We start from the raw sequence: 16,586 nt of genomic DNA on the forward strand, positions 1-16,586 counted from the left end.
ACATATGAATATAAATATAAATATATTGCACAGGTCCCTGGCATATATTGCACAAAAAACGGTTGTAAAGGGGAAAAGAAAAGAAAGAGAACAGATGTAGGAGTAGATGTGTAGATGCGTTCAGTCCAGAAACAGGTCACTGTCAATGTTGCCTCTGCCCAGACGCAAGGTGGATGCGTTGTACAGTCTTATGGCAGAAGGGAAGAATGACCTCCTGTAGCGCATCATGGATGAATCAGTCTATTGCTGAACGTGCTCTTCATTTCTGCAAGCCTGTCATAGAGGGATGGGAGATGTTGTCCATGATGGCCTCTAGTTTGGACACCATTCTCCTCTCAGGCACTACCTCCAATGGGTCCAGGTCAGACCCAATGACAGAGCTTGCTCTCCTGATGAGCCTGTTCAGCCTTTTAGAATCCACTGCTCTAATCCCAGGGCCCCAGCATACCACTGCGTAGAAAATGGCGCTCGCTACCACCGACTGATAGAACATATGAAGCATCTTACTACATACATTGAAGGACCTGAGCCTCCTCAAGAAGTCGGCTCTGTCCTTTCTTATAGAAGGCCTCGATGTTCTGAGACCATTCCAGTCTATCATCGATGTGCACTCCCAGGTACTTGTACGAGTCCACCATCTCCACGCCACTCCCATGGATGTAGACAGGAGTAGGTTTGACCTTTTTCCTCCTGAAATCTACCACCAGTTCCTTTGTCTTTGTTACATTCAGTTCCAAGTGGTTCACCCCACACCACTCCACAAAAGTCCTCTGTACTCCTCCTCCTGCTCACCATTGATACATCCCACAATTGCAGAGTCATCTGAGAACTTCTCCAGGTGGCATGACTTTGAGTTGTACTTAAAGTCCGAAGTATAGAGGGTGAAGAGGAATGGAGAAAGAACTGGCCCTCGAGGTGCCCCTGTGTTACTCACTACCTGTTCAGACACACAGTTCTGAAGTCTCACAGACTGTGGTCTGCCTGTCAGGTAGTCAGTGATCCACGAGGTTATGGAGGCATCGACTTGCATCTCCTCCAGGTTCCTCCTTAGAAGTAAGGGCTGGATGGTATTGAAGGCACTGGAGAAGTCGAAAAACATGATCCTTACAGTGTTGCCAGCCCTGTCCAGGTGTGAGTAGGCCCTTTGCAGCATGTAGATGATCGCATCCTTCACACCAACACTGGGCTGGTAGGCGAACTGTAGGGTGTCCAGTGATGAGCTGACCAGGGGTCTCAGGTGGGATAAGACCAGCCTCTCCAGTGTCTTCATGACATGAGAAGTCAGTGCAACTGGTCTGTAGTCGTTGAGGACAGAGGGGCGCCCTTTCTTTGGTACCGGGACTGGGCATGATGTCTTCCAGAGCACCGGGACTCTCTCCAAGCGGGACTCTCTCCATAAACCTATTTCTGTCCCTGCGGTATCTTGCAAACCTTACTTCAAATCCTTGCAAATTGCACCTTTCGATCTACTCCTTTTTTCTAACATGGCTGTACTGTAGTTTTACACAGCTTATGATGCATGAACTTGAAAGGAATTTGATACTAGCCTTCATAAAGCAACAATTTTAATACTGGTTTGTGCAAACCAGGTTTGAACACAAACACTATTGCATTTTGCTATTAATTCCATAATAGTCTACAAACCGAAATTAAACCTTTTGATGGAGTTTGTAATGAATGTTCAGAAAGGATGACAACAACCAAGTTCAATCAGACTCGGCTCTTAGTAATTAGCAATCACTCCTGATGTCAATTCCTGTCCTAAAACACTATAAATACTGTGCGTCATGCCCTTCTCTCCCTCACATAGGTCTTTTTGAATCTCACCTCCACCCCATCTCCACCTCTGCAGCTGCCCCTTGGTCACTCCTCACTCTGCATGGGGGACCCAGTCTCCTCGTCATGTGGTCTGGAGGTTAGCCCTCAGCCAGGCAGAGTAAACCATATTTTGAGGAAAAACTCCATAGGCCTTTCATGACACTTTATTCTTGGGCGTTATTGGAATGCAATAACTGAACGCTGCAATATACAAAAGTCAAATATGTCAGAAAAAAAAGTTGCAGAAAGGAGAAAATTATACTTTGTCTTAAAATTCTCTTGGGACCACATATCCAGCACTGAGCACAAAAATTGCATAAATAACGCGGGAATGCTAACCCTAACCCTAGCTGGGGTTTCCTTAGAGAAATCCTGCATTCTGTCTCTGAAAGCCTCAAGTCATCACATTTGAAAATGTTCCTCAAACTAAAACATATGTGTCTCAGAACAATCAAAGCTATTGAAAAATGCACTTGGAAAATTATTGTCATCAATAATGTGTCTTCTTTAGGCAAATTTTCAATGAGATGGAAAATGCTGTTAACCTGGGTATTGACAATGAGCTCGCATTTCAGGCCAGTCTAGGGTTTGACAAAATTAAGAGAGTTTACCCTGTAGAACCATTTTTGAGACAACTTTTGACCATACTTAGGTTGGGAATGCAATTACTGAATGCTGCAATATACAATAGATGCAGACAAAATACTCCCAAGAGAGAAATGGCTGAATGTTACTTCCAGGAGGACTGTGAGTAATATACGGTGTAGGAATGGTATTTATTTTTTAAAATATTTTACTGCACTGTATTTCCATTTTCCTAAACAGTGTCAAGTTTAAAACAGACACTTTTTTGTTGAGAACTAATTGTTAGCCCTGTGAGGAAAGTATGAAAGATCTATGGAGAGGTGGGGCAGTTTGCCATGTACAGATGGGACTGGAAGGGTGTACTAACAATGGGATCGCCACAAGGGGCCGCCAAAATGAACCGGTCTGCAAATCTGTTGATCACTGTAATTACATTATTTTGTAAAGGAATTTTCACACTGTAGGATCAGTTTAGGTCAAAGGTGTCCATCCCTGGTCCCGGAGAGCCCCAGTCCTGACAATTTTGGAAGATTCCATTGTGAATAATTAAAGGAATTGTAAAATCATATAATTAAAATATTATTCAGAATTCAAATAAAGTAGCTAAAATTGTCATTCTAATTCTGGTAAGTGTAGGCAGAGCACTATCTGTTTGCCAATGAACAGCTCAAGTCAGATGTATGGTTTTCAGGAATGATTCAGCACAATAGGCATGCAGTACGTCTGTGGGTGGAAATCCCTCTCATGGCTTGTTTTTTAAATTAAAATCTTCTACGTAAAACTTGGTAGCTGTAGCATTGGAAGCAGTTCAGTAATCCTTAACAGACTATGGGTTTCCCAAAACATTCTTTTAGCATGTCTGTTGATCTGCTGTCTCCACAATTAAATAGAACAAGTAAATGGAATCCTGTAAGAAAATGGGTGCTTACTTTTTTCCAAAAACACCAGAGCGATGCCTGCAAAACCTAACTTCATAATCTACATTTAAAACACAGTGACACGAGGACGGACATGAGATTTATTAAGGATGGAAGGTGTTGTTGATGGAATAAATCTGCACAACTGTTTTGTTTGCGTGAAATCGGAGGGCCTGAGATTTGTGTGAGGTCCTTTATGCAAATAACTTACACCACAGATGTAGAGCACAGTGCTTCACAAGTAAAAAATACATATGACAGCTGAAGTTTCAGTTCTGTTTCTTAGATGAAAAAGCTGCAGCTGAAAGTATTTTTTAGGTTTGCATTGCATGACTTCGTACTGTATCCCGCTTTTGATTTCAGAATAGCTGCTGTCCATCTTTATCACTTGCTGAAATGTGACTAACCTTAGTCTCTAACAGTATGAAAAAATGCTGCTTTTAAATGTATTGTTCATAACACATTTCAGAAGAAAGAAATGGACGAATTTAGTTATTTTCTTGCAGTTGTGTAGTGTTTTTTCATCCTAAAGGTTCCCAGTACTCTTCACATACAGTACAGTATACAGTAGGAGGTGAATTCAGTGTGGCCATTATGTGCATTCACCCCAACACACAGTTTATCATAGGAAGAAGTGCTAAATTACCTTGCCAACTGAATTAAGGCAAAGGCTGAGTAGACCAGATTATTCAAGCCAAGGACACTGATGTTAAAACTGTTATGTTTAGTACCAAGGCACATTTAATTAACACATAGTTAGTACCTTAGTTCAATGTTTCACCTAGAATGTCTCACCTAAAGGATTTTAGCTCTTGCAGAACTTTGTATGAGTCTTATCTATACTTTGTGTGTATTATAAACAGTATAAATTGAAGACCAGGGAGAAATGAAGAACTTTTTAAAAAATGGTTCTTAACCTTGAGGCATGTTATATGACTTCTGTACCTGCTGTCATGTTTTATGGAGCCATTTTAATTACTACATTATTTCTTTTGAGCTGTGAGGAAAATGCTAATTAGAGATTATATTAGGATTAATTTTAGAGCGTATAAATGATGTTTCAAATGCTTTGAAAGGGATACTACTGTATGATCTATACATACCGCATATCCTAAAACAAGTAATTATGTGCAATTTAAATCTGACAGTGGTGCCACAGTATTAATCAAAAGTGATTTTGAGTAAGTGATGCATTCGTAGTAAAAACATTAAGGATTCTCTCCTAACACATTTAATGTTTTTATATGCATTTTAACTTAGTTGTAATGCTTTGGAAGTCTAAAAAATCTCATTATTATGATTCATGTGGTTCCTAGTGAGGGATTAGAATCTCCAATCTATTACTGACACCTCCATACTCTTGAAAGCCAAGCGAAGAAGTCTTTTCTGGGGCTTAGAGGGTGCTTTGGCATAACTTTGAATTACAGTGCTTCAGCAAACTTTGTTTCTTGTCATAAACTTGATTATTTGACACACTTCTGTGCTGCTGGTTGAATTAATTGTCCTTATGAGCTGGAAGTTTCCAGTACTCCTTAGGGATCTTTTAGGCTTTTCATGCTAATCAAGTGGAATTGACATTGAAAGACCAATGAACAGCAAAACTGAATCACTTGACTTTTCATTCAAATCAATTCTCATTTCCCACCATTGAAAGGTTGGTTACAGCCCCCTTTGAAGTACAGTATTCCTTGTCTAACACAATAAGCATTAGTTACAACTGAATACCATGCTTGGCTTGCAGAGGTTATATGCTCGCACCTGACCATTCACACTGGCGAGGATTCATAGCAGTTCCACTGTAATGGCAGGCCCTTGGAACGGCATCTGGTGAGGCTATGACCATGGAATGGAATGACCACTGACAAGTATCGGGATGAAGGTAATGGGATGGTTCATGAATTGGAGCAGACATAGTTGGTTGGGTCAGAGGCAGAGGGTAGTGGAAAGCAGCCCTAAATGTGCTGTATGGCCAAAATGTAGACCAATACATCTAAATGAAACTAAGGGTATTTGGCAGGGCAGACTACTGTACAGCCCTGTTGGGTAAAATAGTTGTAGTGCTGCTCACTTGAGCAGAATAACAGGAAGGCCAGTGACTGCCTTCGGCATGCAGACAGTCATTGCACAGCCAGTCATTTAGCCACTATGGCTGTAGACTTCAGCAACGAATGGCCTCGGCTCAGTTGTTTCAGACTCCACAGAGGAAAGACCAGTTAAGTCAGAACAAATTGTCAATGTATGAACGCAGTCCTTGTTATACTCAACCATGCTTGGCAGGACGGCCCACAGTATATTAAGACCTACAGTATATCTCACATAAGGATCCTTGCTATTATTTACCTTACTATTTGGCTGGACAAAAAGATCTGCAGACGTTTTTTTCTGTTTTGGGAAACCCACCTGGTCAGAAGATGAGTGGACTTCCATAAGAAAGATCATGATCAGTAAAATCTATAAGAAAGAACAGTTCAGATATATGACAAGTTAAGGGACACATGGCACAGCTTTTTGGGCTTTGCAAAGATGTCACAATGTCTATACAAGTGAGGTTAGTTTGTCATGTACTGACCTCTATGCAAACTGCAAATTCAGGAGCATCCCTTTGTGAATATGCAGGTGGAAACCTTATTAGGTGTTTAACTGCTAACAATATTAAGAGGGTGAAGTCAAAGGGCAGTTTGTCTGACTGGAAAGGTACTGATATGAAACATCTGGTATTGGATTTAAGAGAGCAGACAGAAAGATGGCTGATAAAGCAATGGCTTTTGTCCAACACAGAGCTTTGTTTTACTGCATCATGAAGTAGCAAAACATTAAGATGTGTGTACTGTGATACTGCAGTCTTGTATTTGCAAATGACAACAACCAGGTAAAAACACTTTCTAAGAAGGAAGCTTTAAAAACTATCTACTGTTTTTTAATGTAAAGACTGGTAGTATTATAGGCATGCCAGATACTGTCTAACCTCACAATCAGGTCACAGCAAGTTCAGCGTCTACCTTAAAGACATCAACACCTCTTGCATAAAAAACACATGTGACATTTTGAGTCCCTGCCAGTTAAGTCTGTTGGCAGTCAATGCATTGCGTTTGCCAGTGTTTCTAGCTATTTCAAAACAATTATGTACAATTATAAGTTGTGACTGCATGTAACTCTGCCTTTGCTGTTGATGTTCTCGCCTGAGTTGATTTTCTGGCCTGTGTTCACATGTGCAACAGAACCCTGGAACAGAACAGCAGCTGAATGACAGTTACAGCAGTTGTACCTTCTTTTACCTTCAGATGAACTTTGAGTTACAATTCAACTGCAATTATATTATCGTGATTTTTTTTTTATAATACAAATTGGCAAAAGAGACCAATGTGTTTAGGGCTCAATTATTCCCTTTGATTAAACTATCACATTATCATCCATTACAATGTTTCATTGCTTCACCAGTCTTTTCCCTCATATAAAAAAATACTCCCTTGTTTTACTTAACAACAGCCTGTGCTGTTCTGAAGCATGTATAAATGCTTTCTGTTCTAGGATCTGAAACATCTGATTACATCTCATGTTTTATTTGCATCCACAGTACACTTTCCTTAACTAAAATGTCTTCTATGAACAGTTCCTGGAAAATACCTTTGAATTGTTTCTTTGATACATTTTGGTATTTTATTACTAACACATTTTGTCAGAAATACATTAAGCAAGTTTAGGTGGCAGATATACAGTACAGTAGTACCTACTGTTAGTCACTCCAGACTTCAAATGTCTCTAGGCCTTTTCATAGGTGTAATATCTAGTCCTGCAGTTTGCCTAGGTGTGGTTCTTATTAACTTTAGAAGTATTGCAAAGGTGTCTAAACATGTCACTCATGAGAACCAAATTAGAGCTAGCAACAGCTAAGTTTAATTTAGGAGAAACACTTTCCTTTCTGTGGAAATGATAGCCAATTTGACTGCTGCACTCTCATGTTTATTATTTCTTCTGTGAGTTTTCCCCTTCTTTTTGCAGCACTTCTAGTCAACAACATTAATGAGACAGGTGGGTTTGTCAAAGGAATTCTAGTCCGCTGCCTCAGACAGTTCAAAGGGGATTTTCCAGATACTTTATTTGTACAGTACAGGTTCCAACTCGGTGCTTGTACATGGGAATATTCCCATGGTGAGAACAATACATGAATGTCCTACAAATACAGCTATTACTAAACTTGTACAGTATGAAATACCTGTGTTTGGGAGCACTTTAATACCATTTTCTGTTCTTAGTCTTTGTACCTTAAAGTTTCACAGTTGTTTTAAACAAATGTATGGGGATGAGGAAGTGTCATATATTCATAAATAGGTAGCGACACTTTTCTTACTACTAATTTTCATTCAGTATTATTAGGTTATGGGTTTTATAGCATTTATGCTCTTTTGATGATGACTGAATCACATGTATTGAACTTTTTTTTGGTTTGCTTTATACAGTACTAGAAGATGACAGGCATAACTCCTTCGTGGGTGAAACCGTTATTATTTTGTATTGTATTTGGCTTTGCCTGCACAGAGATTAGGCAGGGCTGTAGTTAGAGCTTGGTAGTTTTAATTTGCATACAGAAGGGATGGGAGTCCAGGTTGAGTTATTGGTTCTAGTGTTCATGATTTTCCTATTAGAACTGTGTGTAGTATAGAACTTGGGGGTGGTGTCTCGCCCCACAGCAGGGTGACTGGGGGATGGTTCAGAAGGAATGGCTCTTGAACGGACTTTTGCTGGGTCTCAGTTGAAGATTAATAAATGAAGTGGGAGTTGAGCAAATTTTCCATTTCTTTCTCTTTTTTACCCAACATGAGCCCTTAAGTGCTACATTTCTTCTAATAGACTATTCAAGGAAGTACAGCAGTTTTTTTTAAACATATAGCCAGTGTTGTGTGTAACACAGCTACAGTATATCACTCTGCAACTCAGCCTGGTCAGTACCTGGATGGGAGACCTCCTGAGAAAGCTAAGGTTGCTGCTGGAAGAGGTGTTCATGGGACTGCTCGCCTTGTGGTCTGTGTAGATACCAATGTCCCAGTATAGCAATGGGGACACTATACAGTAAAAAAGGTGCTCTTTGGCTGCAGTTGCATCATCCACGTGTTACGATCCAGAAGAAGGACCTATGCAGAATCCTCAGCACTCGATAGAACAAGTAGAAGTTTATCCAGAAATGTGGGTCAGGAGGTCAGACCAGGGTCAAAAACCAATAAATCCACAAAGAAAGTTCAGGGGATAGAGATGAAAAACCGTAAGTTGACAAAGGAAGCAGAGTCCAAACCAGAGAGATCCACAATAACCAAGTCAAGAGCCAGAAGACGAAGTTAGAAACAAGCCAGGGGTCAGAACCAAGAACCTAGAAATCTTGCGGGGAGGGAACAGGAAACAATGCAGTTCTAGCCAGGTAAAACCCCATACTGAGCAAGGAGTGGAGTGTCAGGCTGGTTTAAGTAGGCAGGTGGAAGAAGGTATGTCTGATTACTTAGTTGGAAACTGCACTGGAATGTGAACGAGTTGATTGAGGGTGGTGAGTTCTCCGGGGATGTGACGTAACACCACATAGGTTCTACTCCATTGGCAGTAGTGGCAGGAAGTCCCCATTACCTGTAGAGCTCTTTGAATGGAGTGTTCAGATCCTATAAGTTTAAAGATCATTACTATCGTAACAGCCATGCTCAGAGGTAGGATTGGATTTCTTTCCTTCTTTCCTTTCATTCTGTTCTTTGTCCAGCACAACACCCAGCCTCCATCCCTCGTCCTGTTTCTTTAGAGCTTCTTAATCAAAACTCCTCAACTGTTTCAACATTCATATACATTATACAGTAAATGGCATCAAGGCTAATGCTATGTCCTCAAAACAATAGTTGGCGGGCATGGTAGGTTTATTTCCTGCTGTTCTGGGCTTGTATACTAATACAATAATGTATACCCTGAGATGAAAAGATGGCTTTGAGACTATGGGTCAGACTTCCATAAAGGTGTGCATTCCTAACTTGTTAGTCTCTCCAATGTCAGCAGAAATAGTTTGTTTCTCATTGTTATTAGAAATAACTGTCACCATGGTATAAATAATTTCCATTCCTTAGTTTATGTTTCATGTTCCAGAAGCTATTTAAAGTATTAATTTAGCTTTTGAATTGGAGAATGTTCCTACAAGAGTTGAATGTCAGGAGGAATAAAAAAAGCCAGCACTGTAACTTAATAATCACGCAACGTATAATTTTACTTTTACAAAGTGTGCAGTGAACAAGATGTACCTACGAGCAACATGTTTAGGAATGCTAACCTTTAATCACTATTTATAGAAGACAAAAAAGATGGCATTTATTAACTAGCAACCTCATAACAAAATTAAGCAAAAGGAAAGCTCTTGAGAACAGCCTTATGAAAAATATCTTGCAAAAATGTACCAGTACTAATACTTTTTCTGTAATGTATATGAAATATAATTTATGTCAACATTTAACAAAGAGAACATTCTGTACATTTTAATCTACCAGCATGCATCTCATAGCTCACCCAGTAAAGGGACTTATTTGTAGGTCAGGTTGAGTTTCATAATTTAAATATTATTAAATTGTTATTGTGAGTCTACATTCAAGCCACACCAGTCTGGTGATTTCCTGAATTGGTGTATCACAGAGAGCTGCATCAGTTCTTCAGCCAATGCCCAATACCCTGCAGACATTGGAGTTCGTGATCTGAGAAATGAGTGTCTTGGCATTGAAGTTCTGCAGGACATCACGCAGTACAGTATACCCATCCCCCTTAAGGAGGTGCAAGAGTCATAACTCTGAGTCTTGTTAAGTAATAACTGTTTATATAAATAAGAGGGTTTTAAAAATAAAATCTGCAAAACCAAATTAAAATATAAAAAGTCAAACACTGTAAATGAGAAGAGGGTTGTTTTGAGGCTGAATTCTTTCTCAGGAGAGTCCAATTCAATATTTGATTGTACTCTGGAATGCTTGGAAAGCATTGGAAAGATCACTCATTGCACACTTTTGTTCAGTATATTGGTAATTCCTTTTCAAAAATGTGTAACGGGATACATGTTAAAAGAGGAGATTCCTTTGCCAATGTGTGTAGATGATCCTTCCTGAATTTTTCTGCAATAGTCCTATTAAAATTTGATTTAGTGCAATGGGGATAATTGATTGAACAATTTGAAGCCTGAAAAAATGTCCTTAATTAAAAGATTCTCAGTGCAGTGGTTCACAATACTCCCAAGTGTTATATGTTACTGAGTGGCTGTTAATGCAGACACATCATGACAGCACAGAGGTGCAGTCACGGGCAGAGATGCAGGAGTCCTGAGTTTGACTGGTGATGTTTCTGTGTTGATGAGCTCTTCTGGGGTCGTGCTTCAGCATGTTTACCTGGTGGTAATGCTGAGGCATGGAGAACTGTGGTAGTCATTGAAGATTCGTTTCTCAGCTGCTGCTGTGCCCTCATAGTTTTACAACAGCAAGTCCCGTGGACACTTGAATATTCAGAATTTACTGGAGTTACAAATCTATTTGGTCACTAGGAGATACAAAAACTACCAACATCTACTTTTACTTGTGGAAAAGTGCAACCAGAACCGAAAGTAACACTGAATCTTTTTAAGAGAACAGTAATCCTAGTACTCCTAACCTTTGAAGAAAGGGGAAATGTTTATAAAATGTTTTTGTTAGAATGGAAAATATTGCAGAAAAGCTGACTGTTAAAAAGAAAGCGTTTTAATTGACATGATCCAGAGCTTTCTGTTTTATGCCAGTCTTTTCCATAATTATGTAATTAATTTACTGTTTGAACAAAGAGTTTTTGTGTTCAGTCAATACTAGTTTATATGCTGGAACTCATTTCCTTGCGCAAACATGTGCCAAGCGGACAGCTTTTATTTAATGTTGTTGCATTTTGAAACAAGTTTTTTGAATGCTTCTAAATTATCACTGGGGGTTGTGATAGATATCATCTGAATTTTTATGGACTCCTGAGTTGCTGAACCAATGAGAGTATTTGTCCAGAGTGGAGGCTGTGTTCTCTATGATTCAGACATTGCCAGTTTGAAGCTGGGAAAAGCCATTAACTGTCTGCAACCTGGAATCCTTATGTGGCTGAAATACTGGCTGTGGTGGACATGAGTCAGCCTAGGTTTGCTTGGCTAGGAGAGATACATTGTTCCTCCAAGCAAGGCACTGTGGAGCAGTATATCATAGTCTGATCTGGGTTCATCCTAAGCTTCCTCTTTTTGGAAAGTTGTATGTGACATTTTGTGAATAACTGAAAGGCAGAGATATAGTAACCTTGCCAAAAACAGCCATGTGCCGTGTGTGGGAATGATTTGTACAGGTTTTAATGCACATGCTATAATCAATTCAAAATACATCCATTCATGGCAGTACAAGACAGTGTCTTGAGTTGTTTTCAGGCTATAAAACCTTCCTGAAAAAACTTGAATTCAGAGCACCATGGGGTATACTCTTTGTGTGTGTCTTCTGGAGTGTTCTCTGAAAAATGGCCTTTTTATAACAGATTAAAACAAATTTCAAACCTTTTCTGAACTGTGCTGTGACTTCTTGCATAATATTTTCAGTGTAGGTCAGCATTACTGAATAAATAGCACTGACAGGAGCACTTGCTGAGTGCATTGGCTGAGCGTTCTCTCATCTCACTCATTTGTTCAGAGGTTAGAGCAGGAGACCAAATTTAATGACTGGGTTTTCCATTTGGGAGGGATATAAAAAATTAGAAAGACGTAAATAGTTGACTTGCAATGTATTTAATACAAATAAGAAAAATTCTTCCAAGTGTGAGGGTGAATCTGGGGTTCAGACTACCAGTTCAAATTGAACAGTGTAATATACAACTTAATGCACTCAATGGATCAGGTTAACCTTAAGACTCTTAGTGAGAGTAGTGTTGCAATATTGTAGGGTTTACAGTCTCATTGTGTGATTCTAGTCTCAGCACAACACATTACAATTATATTGTTCCTGTACATACCTGTACATTGTCTAGAAGATATTTCAGGTTAAATCTATCATTAATGAGTGCAACATAAACGCACACTGTATTTTGTAGAGAAATGACCATTCACTTTGTGACTACTGTGACAAAACAGTGACAGAATTACAGTAAAAAGGCAAACTTATCATGGTGTAAACATTACACAACATAATATGATAAATACTCCTTGTATTATAAAAAAGGTAAAGTCCATAGCAGAGCTACACTGAGCCTGAGCTCTGAGAGAAGACTAGAATACTGAGCAGACAAGAGAGAGCATGAACTAATTTCATTTTAGAAAACATTTTTTTTGTAGTATGGAGCAGACTATTTGAAAGGTACTGTAGGTGATGTGTGTCTGAAAAAACATCAGCTGGGAAAGCTATCATACTAGAAGGAAATGCAAAGATTAAAGCTCTGAGTTTGGCCATTCATGAAACAGATGTTTGCCAAAAAAAGTAATTACATCCAGAATCACACCGAACATAATTTCTTTAGCAAACTTTAACAGCGTGGACTCTGATAGGGCCATTCAAGGTCTTTTTAAACCTTAAAAGTAACAATTAAAAAGGAAAAACAAAGCAGTGAAGTGAACAGAGGGTCAGTTTCCTAAAGGTCATCGCACATGACCCCGCTGTCAAAGCGAGAATGCAGAATCTGTATAATAGTAGATAGAATAACCCTCACAAAAGGGAAACGGTCCCAGATAAGAACCACATAAGTGAAATGTCATTTATTACAATTAGATGCACCAATAGATAACGAAAGTTAATTATTTATGGTGTTGAATATCGGGGAAGACCTGGGATTTTGGGGTGGCAGAATAATGTGGTTTGGATAATGCAAAACCAAGATAAAATAACTATGGTGAATGAATACCATACCTGAAAACTTAATTTTTCTCCATTTTAAAAATCAGCAGGACAAAATATCCACATCTTTTTATAACCCCATCTCAGAAGAGGCCACATCACTGAGAGCGGCCTTTATCGAAAGAATGAATATTAATTCTTTTTCAAAACTGGTGCAACTACAAGGAAGCAAAATTAGCTTTTCCAAATCATCAATTTCACATTTTAATTAGGCTTGCACTGCATAAAAGATCAAGATGAAGCCTTAAATATTTTGATAGATGTGGCATATGGATACTGTATTTAAAAACAAACATCCATAAGCCAAAAGATATATAAGATAATACTGTATATCTTTTCAGTGGAAGAAAATAGAAGTGAAATGCATGCGAAATACATATACTGTATATCCTAAACATAATTGGAACCGCTACTGTTAATAACCAGTGCAATACAGGAAATATGTTTGATGTAAAATCACTTTACACAAATCACTACAAACAAAATGTTGCTGGCAAAGACCATACAACACATCCTTATTCTGCCAATACAGTAGTCGAGATTTTTCACATATTTACATGATTTATCTTTGTGATAAAAACCAGAATCCTCCTGAGGGTGTTATTTCTGAACAATGTTAATGGATTTAAACTACCAGTCATTATGTGGTATTAGTTTTTCAGCGAAAATATTTTATTGTTTTACAAATCCTCTCATGTCAGTGATACTCTAGGAAAAAGGTTATCTGCCCATGTGCCCTGTCCCTCACTGTATCAATAATTACAGTTTTCTGATTCATTTTACCAATCTAAGAAAATGTACTGTATACATTAACCAAGTGGAGAAGGGTATATACGGTTCTTCACTAATCCTTGGTAAACCACAAGTGTAATTAAAGTGAAAAATAGATTAGCAAGGTACTAAAGAGATAATTAATAGTTATTTTAAAACGAAAGATTAATTCCAGAATGGAGACTCAAAACTCATTGCATACCCAAAACTAGAAATTCACACTGATCTAGTAATGAACTGTTACCCAGTTCTCACCACTACAAACTAATGGATTGAAGCAGATGTTTAAGACGTATGGTTTAATGAAAGCTAATACCAAATCCCTTAAAAAGTGATTTATTAGAAGATGCATGCTAAACAACTTTTAAAATTGCTTGTTTTAATTCCAGGCGAATATATTTATGGTTTAAATGTATTTAAAAAGGTACAATATCACAGAAATGTTTATCTAGAATTTAATAAATTAGATGCTGATGATGTGTTTTTGATGTTTTTCGAACATGGATTACTAGAATTTACAGAATTGTGAAAAACAGAATAATTCTGAACATGTATATTCTACAGGTTCTTTTATAGCTTGTTTTTCCATACATACATTGTCTGTTCAATCTTAATTTTGTACAACTAATTTTCATGGTGCATCTCCAGAAGCTTCACAATACACCCATCAATGTACAGTAAGACAGGTACTGTATACAGAAATACAGTAGATTAAACACAATAAAAAACTCTAGCATAAAGACAGCAATTAAAAGTTCTGGATGATTTCCAAGAGCTGGAATCTCATTCCACAGCCTCAGAGAAACAGAATGCAGAGCAGCCTCCCAGTATTCCGACCCCCATTCAAGAAACTGGGTCCACACAGAGCCAGTGACCTGAGAACTTGGACTGATTCCATGACCATCAATAGTTGACACATTTGCCATGTTAATAAAGATAGCTAGTCAGCATAATTTTGGTCTTGTCAGAGAGCTCAGAGCAGTAGAAGTGTTTCCATAGCCTGGCTGAGCTGATATACAGTACAATAAGTTGCAGTTCAGTTGTTAGTTGTCTACACTTCTTTACTGTGGAGAAAAACAGTTAGAATACCCATACTATTATTAATGTATTATTATTCATTGACTGATATTAATTATTATTATTAATTGGATGACACTTTATTCAGAGCAGCTTCAATGTGTACACATCCATAGAGAAATCTTTGCTCAAAGTACAACAGCAGTGTTCCACCCAGGATCTGAACCCACAATTTTCCCTTTAAAAGCCCAGAGTCCAAACCAATGCTCCACACAGCTGAAAAAGAAATATGGATGTAGTTTTCCTGAGAAAAGCGTAGGAGACTAAGTGGAACTTGATTTTTTACTTTTTGCTAATAGCAAGAGGTTTTGACAACTTTTTTGGGAAAACAATGCAGAACCGTTGTTAATATCCAGAGTACTTATGAAACAGGGTGAGAGTAATGATTAGAAGCCAAGTTAGTGTTATGACTATTTTCTATATTAAGGTTACTTTGATCAGATGTTTTTTTGTATGTATGAAATAAAGTAATTAAAAAGCATTCAAACATTAATTGTATTCTAATTTCTACTGTTAAACAAAAGGTTAAAGCGACAAAAATTAATCAGAAAAGAGTCTGAAAATACAGTATACAGTATGTCTTTAGTACCTAAAACTGCTACTAGTGACTTGCAAGTTTTATTGTGGACCAATTGGAATTGGGAAAGAGCATTAAATAATGCATTAAAAGAAACACAAAATGTTGTCAGCTTTGGAAGAGTATTTTTTCCATTTCCATTTTATTATTGTGGGCAAAATTCTTGATATTGTACATTTTAAGTAGAACTGTATAATTATACTTCTTCTGCACAATTCTTCCGTGGTCTTCTATTAAAAATTTAGCCAGTTTCTGTAATAATTAAATTATTATCTGGCAAAGACTTAATGTAGGTACTGTATGATTGTATTGGTAAATATGATGATTACCTGCTATAACATTTCTTATCAAACAGTTTTTACAGAATGTTTTTTTTCTGCTCAGTGCAATGTAAAGATTAATAAATGATAACCATGTCTTCTTATCAGCCAATGTGGGCGGCATTAATAACTACTGTAAGTTGTTATAATGGTATAAAATACAAGTGGAGGCTTTAAGTAAATTATTGTTCCTCATATCACATATGCTAGTTTGTGAGTGTAAGGCTTTTGCACTGCAGTGTACATATTTCATAGTTTAACACTTTTAACACTCGAGAAACTAAAAGGTTCATTCATTTGACTAACACACTTAAGAATGAATGCATTCCTTTATCTGATTGTTTAATGGCTACAGTATATCTTCTTGACACATAAAGGCCATTGAGATAAAGGAAGCAAATCCCCTGTTCTGTGGCAGTGTAATACAGTATTTACCCAAATGTCCCACATGAGTTTGAATGGCAGGGCAAATGGCCCTAATAAAAGAAGGGTAGCAGCTCATTATCCAAAACAGGTAGCGTGCAACCACAGTCTGATGGCTAGATTATAGTGTACAGGAAAGCTAATGGGGACCACCTCTGTTAAAAGGATACTTTTAGGAAGGTCTTTTGCCTTATGTCACTCTTCTCACAGCAACTAAGAAAACAGG

Source organism: Lepisosteus platostomus, chromosome 12, assembly GCF_059453375.1.
Source record: "Lepisosteus platostomus isolate fLepPlt1 chromosome 12, fLepPlt1.hap1, whole genome shotgun sequence".
NCBI lineage: Eukaryota > Metazoa > Chordata > Actinopteri > Semionotiformes > Lepisosteidae > Lepisosteus > Lepisosteus platostomus.